Source organism: Halyomorpha halys, unplaced genomic scaffold, assembly GCF_000696795.3.
Source record: "Halyomorpha halys isolate HHAL.00 unplaced genomic scaffold, Hhal_1.1 Scaffold602.1, whole genome shotgun sequence".
NCBI lineage: Eukaryota > Metazoa > Arthropoda > Insecta > Hemiptera > Pentatomidae > Halyomorpha > Halyomorpha halys.
This window is the reverse complement of record NW_027105306.1, coordinates 695,395-714,153: the sequence shown is the minus strand read 5'-3', so window position 1 is coordinate 714,153 and position 18,759 is coordinate 695,395. Positions and strand designations below refer to the sequence as shown.

At 31.8% G+C, this 18,759-nt stretch overlaps 1 protein-coding gene and 1 long non-coding RNA gene across 2 annotated transcripts in view; one reads left to right on the top strand and one right to left on the bottom strand.

Annotated features, from left to right (window-relative positions):
• Positions 1–18,759, top strand: part of Ggamma30A (guanine nucleotide-binding protein subunit gamma-e) — an 86,225-nt gene that overhangs the window by 65,362 nt on the left and 2,104 nt on the right. The gene's annotated exons all lie outside the window — the stretch shown is intronic.
• The window catches only part of LOC136796505 (uncharacterized), a 1,919-nt gene continuing 1,770 nt past the window's right edge, over positions 18,611–18,759 (bottom strand). Inside the window, exon 2 of the long non-coding RNA XR_010844222.1 lies at positions 18,611–18,721. This is a non-coding gene — a long non-coding RNA (uncharacterized lncRNA). The remainder of the gene's footprint in view (positions 18,722–18,759) is intronic.

The following is an 18,759-nucleotide window of genomic DNA, read 5'->3' as shown; positions in this document are numbered from 1 at the left end:
TATTTTTTTATTTTAGTATGTATGAGATCATTCATCACTATTACCTATTGCGCACAACTGTGTGGCAGATTGTAATATCTATCAATAAATAAATCTATTAATAAAAAAAAAAATTCTAGCTAATAGCTTTTCTGGAGCTGATGGGGGTTCCAGAAACTGCATTTTACACATTTGTTCGAGTATTTCTGTTTTTATCCCCAATTATATTATATATCTCTATTGGTTCCTGATGGGAAACGACCTACAATTCTTAGTAGTAACTAGATACTACAGACCCCTTTGCTGTGGTATGATAGATATTATTGTTTATAATTACTCATTTGACATCCTTTCCAATGGTGTTGTGCTCACCAATATATTAGGCTGTGATAATGAGGTAGCTTGTAGGGATCTAAACTATAAAATGAAGTCGGGTTAGCATTATGTTATATTTGCAATTGAGGTATAATAATATAAGAGAGAGACCTATTTCATGAGAGTCCTATTTATTTAATTTAAATTTACTTGATCTGCTATGGATTGACAATACCAGATGAGGCCATTCATAACATTAACTTTGGATTATGTTTCGCCATTCAAAATACTAATCTTAACGTTATTACTTGTTCGTTGGCTTGGATGGATGTGTTCAGACGGCCCTAGCAGTTCCTAACATCGTTGGTCCATGGTCCATGGTCCTAGCTTCCCTTGAGTCCTTTGCCTGGTTGTTGGTGTCTGTCTACCTTCGTTGTACTTTCTGCCAATTTCCTCTTCTACCTTGCCCAGCTGTAGATCTCCAACTCCCTCTTACCTACTTCACTGACCTTTTTGGAGTGAAACCTTTTAATTTTCTGCTAAAAAATGCCGTCCTCTCCTCCTCCCTCTACTTTCTTCTAGCTATCTCATTGGCAAGAATCACTTTTGGGGTCCTAGACTGTTTTTACATCCCCATCGATTAAGTCCCGCAGATCCTGTCCGCATATTCTTTTTAATTCCACTTCCTTTCTCAGTGCTCTATACTAGATTTCTCTTAGACAGAACAATAATGCAAAACCCTTATATACTAGACAAACATAAACTTATTGAAAATTTGGACGAAAAACTACTCATTTATAAAGTGATACTAAAACCTTTCTGTACCTACGGACTAGAACTGTGTGGGATGTCTATGCTCCATACTCCGTGACCAACAAAACCCTGTAACCTCATATCAAATTTTTCTCAGACTTCATCCCATCTAAATTATCCACATCTCTTTTGTCATCCTGATAGCGTAATCCCTATCCAGCTTCATTTGAAAGAGTTACATTCGAAATAAAATACAAAAAGCTATGGGCGTTATGGAATAAATTATTTATAATAGGAATCGTTATAGATTTCTCTTCATTTATTCATAATACTCAAACTCAATAGGTATTTACCTCGTTCAAACAGAAAACCCTTTGTGAAAGTTGCTTATTTTTTAAAAATCTCATACAATTACTTATTTCCCTTGCATGTAATAGTCGACCTATAGTCGTTTTGTTATCAGAAGAGGGTTTATAGAAATTACAAGGGCAGAATTTGGGAAAGTTCTCATCTGTTGTAAAATAACTTAAGTTAATATTCTAGAAATTAACTTTGCTTTCTTAAAATTCCAATCAATCTAATGTCAGTCTTTGTCTATAGCAGTAAATAAATAAATTTGTAATCCTAAAATTCTAATTTTTCAGCACAAACTTTTTAAATTATAGTCACCTGGTACTGTTTTCTAATATTTGTTGACGGGATTAACATTACGCTGTACTTCTCTAGTTTTATTTACAGAAAATATAATGCAATTAAAATAAATAAATATATACAATACTCAAATAGATATACACTCTGTACCTACGTGAATTAGCAATTCACATGAGATATTAACTTTTTCATCTCGCAGGGATCAAAATCGATTAACTCACCGTTGTAGAGGGCTAGAGTTTCACATATATCGTCGCTGTAATGCCAAAGTGGATAATTTATGGGGGAGTTTTGTTTGAATTATGGTTACAAATTTGAAGTAGCAGGTAATTCATAATTTTGATACATTGCATTCCTAATTAGTTACGTCACATATTCAATTAGTCCTTTTTTGACATTACGAACAGAATATGAAAATAATATTTATTCATTAGTTGTATTTTAAACCTATATTTTGTTTTAGTTTGTATATAAATATGTATTTTATAATAATAATAATGCAATCTTCCACAATTAAGTATTAGTGTTCTGAGTATTCATTCATACAATAAATAAAGAAAAAAAATGCGAATAACAGCATAATTAATAATGATTGAAAAAAAGGAAATAACAAAATTAAAATAGTGAGGCAGTATGAAACATCTGAAAAATAAATAATGTATTAAACTTTTATTAATAATGACATTTATTTTACAAAAATTAAATAACATTTTTAAATTCTTATCTGATTATAATTATTAAATTTTATTTAATTTAATTATTCTATCCATCCATGAAATTATAGTGTAAATTATAATTCATATTTTTATATATATTGATGTGATAAGTTTGTGACAACTTAAATAAGAAATGTAAACATCTGTTTGATTGTTTTCAATATGGCTTGCAAATACTGCGTCAATTGTTATACCACCTCGTGCGGTACTTACCAGCGGTGAGTTCATCATTCTTATAAGTAATTTATCTTGAAAGAATATTAATTCTTTGGATTAAGTTTACCTAAATAATAAAAATTCTTTTAACCAAATTTACCCTAGCAATATGATACTGTTTCGGACTGAAACTTGGCTATATAAACAACAATGACTAACCCTTGCTTATTTACTCTAATGACAATAAAGGTTCAAACGTAATTATAGTAATAATAGCCTAACAATATGGTTTTGGGGATCTTTTCTACTTTCTGCCTATCTAAATGGATCTTGTAATATCAAGATATACCTTTGAATTATAGCTCATTACAATGTGGATGAAATACTGAACATTTCCCTCACTTGTACTAAGCAAATCAGATCATTAGTTTTCATGATATTTTAATTCAAATGTTCAAAACCACGTTATCATTCTATCTTATGCCCTTTTCAGCGTCAAGAAACAATTTTGAATAATAGCTCGTTATATAGAGGAACTATGACCACCCCCTATGAGACAGAAAATATTAGTTCTATAACAATAATTGGAATAGGAAAACCCTTTTCCTAAGTCAATTTTACTTGGAAAATATTTTATATTACAATAGGAGAGTTGAAGCTTGATCGGACCGATTCTGCCGACACTGCTACTGTAAGCTCCCACTCTCCTATAAACATTTTACTGGCAGAATTGAACAGCGTAACCTCCCTCCCCCCCCCACGAAACCTCCCTTCCGTTTCATCTCGCGTCATGGTTTTAAATTACTTCAGTATAATTTAATTCTTCTTGAGTTTTATAACGCCTGTAAAGAAATTTTACTACAACAAAATAAAAAATTACAAATACGATATGCATAAATTTATTTATAAATAAAAATATAGTCGATATAATACAAACTGATTATAAAAACAAAACAAAATAGTTTTAAAAGATAAAGAAATATTAATTTAACAATAAAATAAATAAGCATTCACACCTATATACGATATTTGCATTCAGCTTTGGGAACTCTGAACAAAGCTTTGCCTCACTCGTGTGGATTTAGCTGGTTTAGTTTTCCCCCATCGTTCGAATCCGTAGGTCCAGATTGTTTCTGTTCAGTAGTATATATAACTGGCCAAACCATCGGCTGGGTTCTCATCTTTTGGATAAATTCATTAGTTATACCTATGGAAATAATTTTAAAATATTAATTTTTTGCTTGCAACCTTCACAATTTCTTTATTACCAGATCGGCCCTGGTTGGCCTTACATGGTTACTGTAACAGTTTGATAGTTTTTTTTTAAACAGTTGATTATGGGGACAAGGAAGATATAGTCTCGTGCAAAAGACACCCCTAACTATTTGCAATGTCATAACCTTGAACCATTATAATTAAAAATAATAAACATCAATCATAAAAAATTAATAATTTAAAGAAATTAACAAATATACCTATTCTGATTGCTGCTCTGTTATTCTGATTTACGATCTCAGGAAGTGAGTTTATTTTATTTTTTATGGTTTGATAATATTTACATCCCATGGCAAGAGCCAATTCAATATTTACGCAAAACGACTTATCTGTAAATTTTAATAGGAATTTTGAGATATGGTATTTACCCATGCACTCCATAAATCCTTTTGTATGGCCGTATCTTTGACAGTTTGTATACATTGAAATAACATAGTTTTTATACTTAGATTCTAATGAAAATAAATTATAAATTTTAAAAATGTCTGTTGTCATTTTGTATGTATTTTATAGTATTTGATTAAGTAACACTCAGGTAATTATTATTACCTATTACTTGCTAGTATAGGCTTATGAGACGAGAAATCAATTTTAGGTAGATGATTGAATTCTATTGCTTACTTTTACTCCTAGAGGAGTTATATCTTGATAATAACTTCCCGTTTTCGTAGTTTGTGATAAAGAGATTGAGGCGATTCAATATCTTCCGTATGTTGGTCTGCATCAGTTTTCTCTGGGAGGTTTTGAAATAAAATGGGCGAATCAGTTAGTTCATCGTCTGATTGCATAAATTAACAAGAGAGAAATAATAAAACAAAAGAAAAATTGAATAAACACTAAAATAGCAAAAAAAAAAAAAGGTTCTAGTAACATGCCTTAGTACATATAAAAATAAGATATTATAAAAAATAAAATAAATATATAAACAAAAAACTAGTTTCCAAAAATCCTACAAAACCCAAAATTTACAGAAGAGCCAATTTATATGTTATATGTCACCAATGACATATTATCTATTTAATTTAGATATAATATTAAGATAGCTACGTGATACAAAATAAAAACTTGATTTATTAATTATGCAAGTCTCATTTGATTCGGGAGGTCCACCAACCGATCCGGCAGATATGAAGGGAAGGGGGGGGGGGGTTAGATATAGCCCCTGAAATTTCTGCCTCAATGGGACTTCCATTAGTTGGGAATTGTCTCGGTATCGATTCCTTCTCGATCACCGGCTAGTTTTCAATTTTTTTCCTCTTGTTTTTTATGACTAACACATTTCGAAAGTTGGCCTCTTTTTCATTTTTATTTATACCAAGGGCTCACAAAATGCAATAAAGAAATATTTTCATAGATTGTACAAGATTCAGTGTAATTATACTGTGAAATGAGCTAAAATTACTGTTATTCATTATTTAAATTTATGTATTTAATAAAATGAAATTCACTTATTTATATGTGAACAACTAAAGTAGTTCACTTTATTTCATGAGTACTTACAGGACCAACTGGACTCACTTTTAATTTGTTTTTATTCTTAGCGCGAAATCCCTTGTGGCTGTACCGTTCGTATTTGCTCGAAGGCCGGTCTTTAGATGTATCATTGGCACTGTAGAATTGTTTTTAGTATTTCATACTATCCTATTTGTATTATGATCATGTCTGTGGCTTTCGTAGAAGCTTAATGTTTTCAAATTAGTTTCGGTATTAGGTCACATACGATTATCGTTTTTTTTTTTTTTTTGGTAAGTCAAGGAAGCATTGATCGTTAAATTATTTTAGGATAAAATAAAAATAAGGGAGATGAATATAATATAATTTGTATTTGTTTGTTCTTCATGATGTAACGTTCCGACCTTAAAACGTACAAAGATCAAAATTATAAAGCTCTAAATAACTATTTCATTAAAGTATTATAAATCGTGTGGACAATAATTCATTATTATCACTATTTTGTTTTAATTTTTTATTTAATTTAAAGTTAAAGGTTATCAAACAAAAAATTAAATTAACTATTGTTTTCATTATTTTAATTAATTATCCATTCCTACAATTTTATTTAGTTAAAATTATTCAATATTATTTCAATAAAATCTTTGATAAGATATACTGTAAAATATATAATTTTATTTAAATAAAATGTTTACCGTTTGTTTATTTGCGATTTTGTTGTATACAGGTAAGAGGGAATGAAAAATTACTATTCATATGTTAGTTATTATGCTATTAATTTTCTATTCTTTATCAACAGTAAAACGGTTAAATTTATAATAAAACTGACTGGAGGGGGGGAGGAGGATTAACTTATTTAGTGGCGAATTGAAAAATCTGACCCTTCTTCCCTGCTTAGAATGGGTTGAGTAATATCATACTCCCCTGTATATCAGAACTGACCAGCTTGGAGTGATAAAAAAAAAAGGTTAAATATCTGTGGTGGTCGTGAAAAAATAGGTAAGTTGGATTGCCTAAAACTTGAATTAACTGGGTTTAATCCTACCCGATAGAGATTTTCTACTCAATTAAAAGCAACTAGACTTTTAAACCAATTTAATACAACTTAAGACGTCCCGAAAACGTTTTACACCCATTGAACTCAATTTTTAGGCAATTCAATTTACCTAGTTTTCACGATCGCCCGACCTATTCACTTGAATATCACTGTTGGAGAACTTTGAATCTGAATCCTGTTTTCAAAATTCCGGCACATTCTGATGCTCACAGATTTATTTATCACTGGAAATCCATGTGGTTTTCTTGGCTCGTAATGGTTCCATCCACTCCCTTTCATTATAAAATGGAGGATCCAGATCTTTTTTTTTCGGAAGGATAGTTTTAATTTTTTTTTTTTTTTTTTTTTTTAATTTTTATATTACATGCTTTTAAAATAACATTTTCTGTTCTGAATATTCAATATTAATAAACTATTTACAATAGATAGACTATTCTTGTAAATATTTTTCTCCTGAAGGCAGTGGATAGCGCAGATATGGAACTGTTTACACAAGGCATCGGTAATGTTGAATCAGGTGCTGCTGATGGATATGAGTGGGGCCGGTTGATATCTGTAAACACCATTAAAGTATCAATACGTTGGTTCTTACTTTGTTTTCATGAAATATTACATTTGTAATGGTTTCTAAGTAAAAATATCAAACCAATTTATTCCTAACAGTACACTAAAAAGTACACCATAAATCATAGTCTTTGCTTGGTGTATTCGTTCAAAACTCATTTTCTGACCCTCATACAGTCTATTGATTTATTTTATTGTTATTAAATAATGAGACAATATAATTTTATTTATAATAATGCTTGAGTAAAAAACAATTTTTGCCATGATTTAGGCATATAATAATATTCAAAATAGCTTTGGGATAGAATGAAATAAACTGGGACACAAATAAAATAAACGAAAGGAGACCGTTTTTGTAATGTACTACTAAAGCTAGGATTTTTAATTATTACGATTTTTTTTTTTTATCACTCTTTACTATTCCATTAACAATATTAAATTAAAAAACAAAATCTTTGCGTAAAAATGGTTGTTTGACTCAACACCGCTGGTTTTTTTCCAACAAAACCTCAAATTTTGAATATGTTTTTTAAATAACACACTCCAACGACAGAAGTTTTGTCGTCAGTACAGTGCACTGACCTATCTGGTTATCAGGGGCTCACTAAATTATTAATTAGTTTTTTTAGTGGTAAATAATTTTTAATGTATTACCTATGACTTGAAGTGCTAACAAAATCTTAAATGTACATTTTTTTCCGCTACATTGTTTTTATACTAGAAAGTAAAGATTATAAACTTTTTTTTTTGAACCGTTTCGAGTAATAAGAAATTTATATCTCCAGTGATTCACCAAAAACTCAATGGGATAACATGCCTTCAGCTCACATCAACACCTAATTTCCTCAGGCGTACACAGTACGCCCCCCCCCCACCTTCGACACGCATCTTCTTTAGGAGGCTAATCTCAGGCTCTAATTTAAAAAAAAAAATAAGAGGTACATTTTGTTTTTTTCAAACCTTCAATAAGTAAAGTAATACAGAAACTGAATAGATACACATGTCAGCTTGAATCCATATGGATGCATTCGCAATTTTTCATTAAAAATTATTACGAATAATAACAAAAGTACCATGTATCTCTTAACACCACACACTAACGTTACTACCAAAATTAGTGAATCGCACAAGGACTACTTAAGCTTTCAAAATGAACTAAATGGATGTGCAATAAAACTTTATTTTCGAAATACCCAAATTAACGAGAAAAATATTAAAACACTGCAAATTATTACACTTTGGATAATTAAAAATTAAAATTATCACAACACTCATCTCTCTTTTCTCAGTCCGCCGGTGTCCCTCAAGGTAGTATCTTAGGTCCCATTCTTTATACGGTTTATACAGCTGACATCCCAACCCACCCTAACACAGTCCTAACAACATACGCTGATGACACAAGTATACTTTCTGTAAACAACGACCCATCTAATGCATCACAAACACTACAGGCACACATAACATCTATTGAAGAATGGTGTAAAAACTGGAGAATCAAAATAAATCCTGACAAATCCCACCAGATCACCTTTACTCTCCGTCGTAAACCTCTGCCCTCCTGTCCTACAGTATACTTTCTAAATACACCACTCTAATGCCTGTTGAACAGATTCGATACTTAGGACTCCATCTTGACAAGAAACTGCTCGTAGATTCCGATTGCTACAACACTTACTTGACAAACGCTCTAAACTTCCCATTCACTACAAAACAATTAGTATACACTACAATAATCAGACCAATTTGGACATATGGAATTGAGCTCTGGGGCTCCACCAAACCATAAAATTCTTCCCGCATCCAATCGTTACAATCCAAAATCCTACGTAAAATCCTTGATGCTCCTTATTATGTCACAAATAAACTCATTCTCAAAGACAAAACAGCTATGCGTCTTTTCATTCCAAACTCCTTAACCAACCTAACCCATTAATTCTTAATCTTTCATCCTTAACAATCCCTGATAATCCTCCGAGGCGTCTGAAAAGAAGATGGCCACGGGACCTTCTAATTTAAATTAATGTTTGAAGTACCACCAATGGGTGGTTCCTTCTCAAGATTTTCAAGTGTATATGAAATATACTACATATTTACCTATTGTATTATTTTGTACAGTTGTAAATTACATTAAATAAATAATTAAAAAAAAAAATTATCACAACAATTGTGATAAATGTTTTACAAAGAAGGTGACTGTAATATTTTTATTTCAATGTGAAAATTGACTAATTAAAGTAATTTGTTGGATTGACCTGAGCAGAATAGCCTGCATGAAGTTTTTTTAAAATTTATTTAGTTCTAAAATTGTATTAAGATTGTCCCTGAGGATGGCCAAATTGGCCGAAACGTTGGACTTATAAAGTGTATTGATAAAAAATGTATGTGGTATTAAAATGTATTGAGACTAAAATTTATCCATTTTATTTATTTAAAGAATATTAACCAGTCTCAAGAATGTATTAAGATTATAAATAAATTAATTGAAATTTGATTTTGATTATTTTTCATATTGTATTAATGAAGAATTGAAAAAAAAACTCTTTTCTTAAAAAACAAATAAAGTGAACTCTTGATGAACACTTGAATCGTTATATTAAAATATAACTTCATATGAATTCATTTTCGTCTCGACAATTAATGCTGCGGACATGTTATTTAAAATCTTGTTTTTACTCAAATTGAAGGTCAAATGCGTGCACATGTTAAAGTGGAATATATTCTTACCTGTTACGGATTAAAAATATTCGTTTTCATTTTTTTTTTCTCCGTTCCTTATTCGATCTTTAAACTTTTTATTCTGATGTTATAAAGTAAAAAAGTAGTAAACTATGCTATACGGAAAGCATATTATTATTATTTTTTTAATATCACTAATATATATATATATATATCCATTTCATCGAATTCGGGGTTAGATGAAAAAAGTTATTTTCAAAAACAAAAGTCAGAAACTGATTATTTTATACCTACCCAGACGACTATGTAATCTTCAATCTTAACGCTTGTCTTAAAATAAAACCCAGTGTTTTTTAAATTTTTTATAAAACATAGCTATTATAACATTATAATATTTATAATAATACATAAATTAAAAAAAATGGCTAAATCCCACGAGTCTTAGATGAATTGCCGAAATTTGTATTTGAATTACATTGTTATTTTCAATAAAGCGTTTTTCTTTTATACAATATTTACTGTTATTAACTGTGTTCAAGATTTTTTGGGGAAAATAAAGTAAACATCTTAAAACGTAAATCGTTATTCCGTGTTTTGATTAATTTGATTAGGAAATGAAAAATTCATTCTACGATTATTCAAGAGGAACGAATGTAAAAAAAATTAAATTTATCTTCAAAATAAAATAAACTCTCCAAAGATTTTAGTAAAAAAAATTAAATTTACGTTTTCGTAATATTTTATCTTTTTATTGTCAATGAACAGCATCTAGTTGTACAGTAGCTCCTTTATGAAAATATTTCCAGGATCAGAAACATTGTAATATTCACCGCTGGTGTTTACCACTTGGTCCACTAAATAACAAAGAAAATATTTTTGATTTTGGAGGATTAAAGAGTTAGATAAAGTCTTCGTTTTAGTTTCATTCCTAAAGTTTATTGATGGAGATAGCATCTAAAGGAAAATTACCGGACCAACCTTTTCGCACTCCTACCAATGGTATAAAGAAGTTGTGGCAAAAACTCTTGCCCTTCGGTCTAGGAGTGTCTGAACCATAAATCCGACGATGCTTATTGCAGTATTTTATATAATATTCGATTATTTGACAGACGCGATACTTCAACAAAAACATTTTTTTTTTTATTTAATAATTTTTTTTTAAATATTTATTTATTGCTATTTACAACTGTACATTATAATTCATTTAGTAAATCTGATCTAAGTTAAATTGGAGTGTTACAGGCGTGTAGAGAAACTACCCATTGGTAGCACTCAATTTTTTATTTAAATCCCAGAATTCATCTCATATCCACATAATCTAAAACCCTAATTTTTTTTTGATTTGATAGATTTATTTATTGATAGATATTACAATCTCCCACACAGTTGTGGGCAATAGGTAATATTGATGAATGATCTCATACATACTAAAATAAAAAAATAAATAAATAAAAAATAAAAATAAAAATAAACTCTCTTAAAATATATACAAACAAAAGAATAGACAAGATGAACATAATCAAACTATCTGTATGAAAAATAAATAAATAAAATAACATAATGATAAAATAATATATACAATATTTACACAATCGACCTGAGGATCCCTGAGGATCCCTGCTCTATCCCCCACCTGTGAGGGGTAGAGCAGAGCTCAAGAGATCCCAGCGCATCCCTCTCGCCGCATCACTGGTAATGAGCCAGTGGAGGCTGAGCAAGTGCGCTAAAGCCGTAAAACCCTAAATTAAATCCTCAGTGCTACTTATAATGTCATTAGAGATTGGAGAATAATGGAGAGGGTAAGTTGCCAGGGAAAGTGAAGCCAAAAAGGTGGGTCTTCAGATAAACTCTAGGGGCGTGGCAGAGTAGTATGAGCCAATCACCAGCTATCTTCCGTAGATTTAGATTATAATGGTGGACAACTCTATTGACCACAACGTAAACCTCAACTCCGTGGGCTTGGCTAATCCCGAACTTTTTGTACTTATTCATTTTTTTAAAGGAAAGTTAAGCCAATCTTGTAATTACATCACTCATAAAATGTCTTAATGCTTTGCAATCAGTCATGATTCCTCTACCTTTAAAATATTTCAAAAGTGAATCTAAAAAGGAACTTAGAGGATTATTATTGTTTAATGATTTTTTTTTATTAAATTTGCTCCAGCATTGCTCAAAGAAACGATTTAATCGCTATTTTTCTATAGATCCTTGGAGAAAAACTAAGCCATCCATCAACCTCTGAACATTAAAGCTAAGAGGTGAAGCAAATTGTGTAGTAGCCGACTCTATGGCTTCCTGACGACCAATAAAGTGATAATTCAACAAAAGAAGGATCAGTTTTTATGATGCAATTTGCAGCTCGTCCAAGTTCATAAAACCACTGTTCTAATTAAACTTCTTTAACTACGCCTTTAAATCAATATACTAGTTGAGATGAAGACCTCGGATAATAGCTATCATGATAAATGATAGCTATTATCCGAGATCTTAAGTGATCGTACATGTTCCATGAACAGAGAAAGAAATAACTGCAATAGTAAACCATTGGGGCAGGAGTGACTCAGTGGTAAGGTGCCTTGCTACTAGTTCCAATGACTCGAGTTCGAATTCGTCTGTAGCAGATAATTATTTACTGTTTCACTGTAGCTGTGTCTGCGCTCTGGGTTCAGGTACCTACTAAAACTGTTAACTATGGAAAAAATCTGACGGTTGAGCATGACCATGAACCAATTCCTTTTTTTTTATAACCGGTGTTCAAGCAGCAGTACTTCCTTAGAAAGTATCCCTTACCGTTCATGGCTTTTAGCGGTACAGATCAGTCATTTTCAGAAACTCATTGATGATTTAGTGATATTCCGGGAACAGAACGTAACAGCCTCTCTAAAATTGTGCTGATAAATATTGATATTAGATAAACAAATACATACAGGTCGCTTTGTTTCAAAGTAGCTTTATGCTAAATGTTTAAACTTAATTAGCAGTGAAAACTTCTAATTGTTGCTTAAGTAGTGATTTCAAAGTAGATACTTTGTAACTCCGGAAAAAACTTAATGCTTCATTCTGGAGAAATTTAAAAGAATTCCTGAACTCATTTGATATCCTTCAAAACGATGGTAGAATAATGCATTGATGATTGTAGTATTTCTTAAATTATTAAAATTGCATGGTTGATTTTTTGGACTAATAGAATATCAAAGTTTATGTACCGTTGTGGTGCAGTGCTAAGGTAGTGCCCTAACTAAACCGAAGTAGAACGACAGGGTATCGGCGTTCATCACATTAAATAGTTCAATGTCATTATTGCATTTCAAATGTTCAATTAGATAACTCATACCCCATGTTTCATTTTTGCTAACAAAACTAACCGACCATCGCTGTCACTCATTCGTGCTTCATTGGGCTCGGTTAGACCCGACCTGATGCTTAGGCATTTCCTCGAACAACGTCCGTCTCTCGCGCGATCAAGTTCTGTTAGGACAAATATCTATATTATATCATTTTTCTTTTTCATAGTCCGACTAAGTGATCATCGCTGTCAACATCCCGCACTACCCATTCTAGATTTACTAACAATTATAGTCAATGCTCTGTTGCTATGTATCGTAGAGTGATGTTATAAAGCCTAAGCCTCCCTCGATGAATGTCCTAAGTAACACAAAAATAATTTTCAAATCAGACTGGTAGTTCCTGTAATCAGCGTGCTCAAACGAACAAATCCTTCAGCTTCACGTGTTTGTGTTGATTAAAATATTTATAATAAATAGTAAAGCGAAAACCTACAGATACTTCTTAGTAGAGAATACATTACTTCATATTTCTTGTTATGTTTTTCTACGACTACCAAGACGAGCCATGGAACCTGATGTGCACTCAGCCAAGACATAAGGAAATGAGAGAGGTCCGATGGAACCGCTCCCCTTAGAAGGTCTGTCCCTTCTTGCTGTCCGAGACTTGATTACACAACATCCTGATCTCCGCTCCATCTTTTGTCTACCGCTTGCCCTCCTTCATAGGGTCTAAACCATGAGAAAGGCTCACATTTCTCAGCAAGGGATTAAGAACCAAACAGTAGTATCAGAAAATAATAATAGAAGTAAATTTAACAACTGATACGAAAATGAAATTTCAGATTAACTTTCAAGTACTAAGATGCAACATATGAGATAATATGATCCTTTACTGGAAATCCTGTTTGTTTCAATTTTTTGGTTCGTGTATTTTATAATCCCAGTTACGTCCGAGAAATTGGACAGCTACTGTCATTCTTACTGTGGTAAGCTTGTATTTTGGACATTATATTAAGCCAATACATAATTATATTAATTGACATTTAAAAGCAAAATAGTTAAGGAACCTAGTCACGAATAACGTCCCTATTTGAATATATACATAGGCATTAGAAAAAACATAAATGATAACTGAAAAATATGATCTTATAGAAAGTCATAGAAAAATGTCACGTACAACAGTCTAATGATGTATAAAATTACTTGTTTGGTGTTCTACGTACTTCGGTTAAGGAAGACGAGCCTATTCTAAAGACAGTTGTGATGTCTAAACTTATTCCTTTGGTATGTATATAAACAATCAATAGTTAACTGACATACTTACTCCAAAGAGGTGGTGAATAGGAGAATGTCCTACAAGTTATCCTATAATCTTTTTTTGTTAGCTCTATGTATCAGTCCTACTAACCTAACTGGGATTGTTACATTCATTTACTGAAAAAGGGAGTCGTACCTATATCGCTCTAAATCGGGAGCTCCGAGACCCCAGCCGAAAGATACCTTTTTTTATTTTAAGCCATTATTTCCTTAATTTCCGAAATTTTTATTAGTCATTATTGGCGTAATTCACGAATTTTGTCTTAATTTCAGAATTTAATTGAAATAACCAGTTACTAACTAAAGATGTTTCAAGACATTTCTGGTCAAAAGAAGCCATTTTTATTTCACAAATTTTTTTATAATAGGCCTTTTTTTACATATTTTGTCATAAATCACATATTTCCTTAAATTATTTTTTGTAAATTGTAAATAAATTTTTCGCAGCAACTTTACGTAAAATTCAAGAAACTTAAAGGTGAAATTTATCATTTATCATAAATAGTGCGTAAAAATTCTATAGCTTCATCTTTCAACACAAATGAAAAGCAGCAATAATAAATTTTCACACAGAATTAGATCGAGAATTTCTCAGAATCAATTAAAAAGAGCAAGGTTCTTATTCCTGTAGCGTTTTCCTAGAAATTTTTTGTTTACTCCTCAATCCATTTCTCTGTTTCCCCGCTTTCCATGGTCCCTTCTCATCTTATCCCTTCATAGTCTTGTTTCAATCCCCAGTCAGCATTTAGACTTTTTCGAGTTAAATTGTTTTTGATTGTGTTTCAACATTATTTTAGCTTGCCTAAAATTAGGTCAAAGTCAAAGGATTGCGCTTCCAAGTACAAAAGTGAGTTTACCAATGAAACTTTTACGAGTGGAGGAGTTTTATTTTATACGTGCCGTGACAAGGCTATGTCAATATTATTGCTCTCAGGTCTTACAGCATATAAAAACTACTAAGCACCAGGAGAATCGTGAGAAAAGTATTTCGAGAAGGCAGACTTTCATTCCATCAGTTCTTTCCTCCTCAGATTCCACGAAGGTACCAATACTACGTATTTAGATTTGTGCCGAGCATTTTTTGTCAGGGCAGACATTCCTATCTTCAAAATTAGCAACCCGGACTTAAAAACCTTTCTTGAGAAATGCACATGCCGAGTAATGCCCAATCAAAGCACTATAAGAAAAAAATATTTGAAAATATATAGGAGGAGACTTTAACGGAAATTCGGAAAGAAATTTTGTGGACGAGAGTGAGGATATCGAAGGGTGTTATATCGCAAACATAATCGTTGGCAGATTAAGTGTTGAGGCACCTTCAAAATCCTATTTGCTAAATTGTGAAATCCTCGAAAAATGTAACCATGACTGTTCTTTGGCCTAAAGGCATCACTAATGGAAAAGATTTGTTGTTTTTGTCAGACGCGGCACCTTACAAGAATAAAGCTGGTAATACCATTAAAGCTTTTTATCCTAAGATAGTTCATTTGACCAGGCTGGCACATGCATTTCATCGCGTTGCTGAAATAGTGCGTACTCAATTTCCAAATGTAGACAAGCTTGTGTCCACAGTAAAAAACATTTTTTGAAGGCTCCCAGACGTATTACTGTACTTAAAGAAACACACCCTGACTTAGCTTTACCACCGGAACCCGTGATAACACGATGGGGCACCTGGCTTGATGCAGCCCAGTATTGTTTAAATTTTGAAAAAATTAAAAACATAATATCAAAACTTGCCACTGGAGTAGAGAAAGCGAACAACTTGTTAACAATTAACTCAATAAAGACTGATTTGGCTTACATAAATGCAAACGTGGTATTTTCATCCAACACAATTACAAAATTAGAAGAAAGGGACTGACGCAAAATTTAAAGACTGTGAACGAAGCAATAGAAAGACTGGGCAAAATATAGGTGGTGAAAACGGAGAAGTCATAAAGAAAAAAGTACAGGACGTGTTAAAAAAAAATCCAGGATATAAAATCATTGAGTCCACTGCCAAAGCCGATCTCATCCACAAATTCTTCTGTAGTATAGCTGGTGGGATTAAAGCAATATGTTTTATCGTATTGCCAATTAAACACGAGTGAAGAAATTAACAATTATCATTGAGTAACTTAATTTTTAAACTGTGGAACATTATTTTCAACTGCTGTTTCTCAATTCATAATGACTTGTAGCCATACGTAAATTCTAAAACTCTTAGTTCTTCCAGTACACTGGCTTATCCTGTTCTGTTAGAGAGGCCGGTGACAATAACGAATCGATAGGCTTGGCTGAATCATAATATTTTCCCCGTGGGGGAGCGGGAATTAAGGAGAACTGGCGCCGTCCGTCCCTCGGCAGTCGTTAATTATTAGCAGGCTCCTACAGGGTCGTCACCTTCCCACTTAACCTAAAATGCTTTCTATAAATATTAATAGTGTTTATCCCACCGCCCTTCCAACTTGAGCCACGGTTGCAAGCTTTGCGGAAAACATCAGCCTGCACAAACTAAAACTGAAGTATATATGTATATAAGAAGATGGTCAGGGTTGTGGTCAAAAGTGAAACAAAAATAGTTTACAACTTTATTTTCCGACCTTTCGCCCCACTTTGCAGGGCTTTATCAGTCCTAAAAAGATACAAAATGATACAATGATAAGAATAAAAATACAAAGATAAGATACAATGATAAGAATAAAAACAAGTAACAATGGCAAGAGTAAAATTTCTTTATAAAAATACGTAAAATATAAAGCTAAAAAAGTACAGGAGATGCACATAAACAAAAACAATACGGGGAAGGAAAAAAAAAATTATAGAGATAAAATAAACGTCATGAAAGAATAATTATAAATAATAAAAAAATGGAGGTATTCTCCATCTTCTTATCAATTAAATTAAATATATCAATTTTTATGGTCAACTATATATACATATATATAAAACTGAAGTAATTTTGGCACTCAACTCTGAACAATGCCGATAGATAGAATGGATATATGGTTTCATTTTTTTCGAAATTTGTTTTCTTCTCATCATCATTTTATAATGATTTATCGAAACCAATAATCATAAATTATAAATCAAGAAATTACTGCATGTGCAATAGCTGATAATCTGCTGAATAAGAGCCGTTAGATAGTGATTGGCTATTAATGTACAACATAATTAACCATTTATTCATAATTCCTTTAATGAAGATAAACCAATGAATTGACATGAATGAGAGCTTGATGAACTATACTATTTTCCTTATGTAAGAGACCTATTCGATGACTGATAATCATACCTCTAACTAGCCTATTCCCACCTGTAGTGGACTGAGTATGCTAGAAACTTGTGGGTAGTTGCAGATCCTCTAGTAAGCACTAGCATTCCAGCTTCTGTACCTTACAAGTGGCATCAAACGCTAGCTTGTATAGGTCAGGAAGGCTCATAAAGCTTTTCCTAAAGAAGGACCTAATTAATTTCTTGATTTTTCATATAAAACGTCAACTGCTGTTATGGTTTCTCCCCATGGATTAACACTGTGACCAATATACAATGGTGATGCTACAAATTGCAATCTAGTGGATAAATAGATCAGAAATTGTTATGACATAAATTCCTCAACTTTCGTCATATCAATCTAATATTCACTATTAAATAACTTTGTTGAAATGATAGTCCAACCTATTTCAAGCTTATAAATGATATTTAACACTAATTTATTTAATTATATAAAGGCAATCCTATTAATTTATTATCGTGTTTATTTATTTACACTCTATACCTTTTAGACAGTACAGGTAATTGTGGCAGTTGGGTATTAACACATCTCCGCTTATGAACTCAGTGTCACAAATTAATCAATTTACAATTTTATAATGGGCTATTCACAAAGTTTAAGAATTTTCTGCCTTTGGCTTAGAATCGGTTTCAGTTTTCTGAGCCTTCTCCATCCAACGACCTCCTAGAACCTCCTCCTCTTCTTTCAAGGCTGATGTATGCTGGACATGCAGTAGATTTATAAACTGTTATAATGAAAATTGTAAACAAAATCTTTGTACAGGTAGTTTTCTTCAATTCATGCCATAAGATTTAGAGGTAAATCTGAGCCCTCTTTCCTGAACACATCTATCCCATCCTTTAAATTCAGCTTTAGTCATGGATCCTTGTAATGCTGTATTTACATTTAAGACAATACCAGAGGCAGTGGGTATTTAATTTCTACTGAATTCATACTTTCTAGTTCTATTTCAGCCTCCGGTATTGCATCATACTCATAATATTCCAAAAATTTTGAAATGGACTAAATTATGAGGATAATGCAACTCAATCCAGTAAGCTCAAATGATTTATTGGCAATCAACCAATAATTTAAATGATAGATCTTGTCTGCACAACACAATTTTCACAAAAAAAAAAATAATTAAAACTCCTTGTAAGTTTTTTTATCTTCCTATATTTTCTCACTTTACATCAATTTTTCTTTTATCTTTTATCTTCTATGTTCTAGGGCTCTTCCCTCATCTTCAAGATGTTATATCTGAAACCTTACTATTCCATAAAATATGCATTCCGTGTAAATATA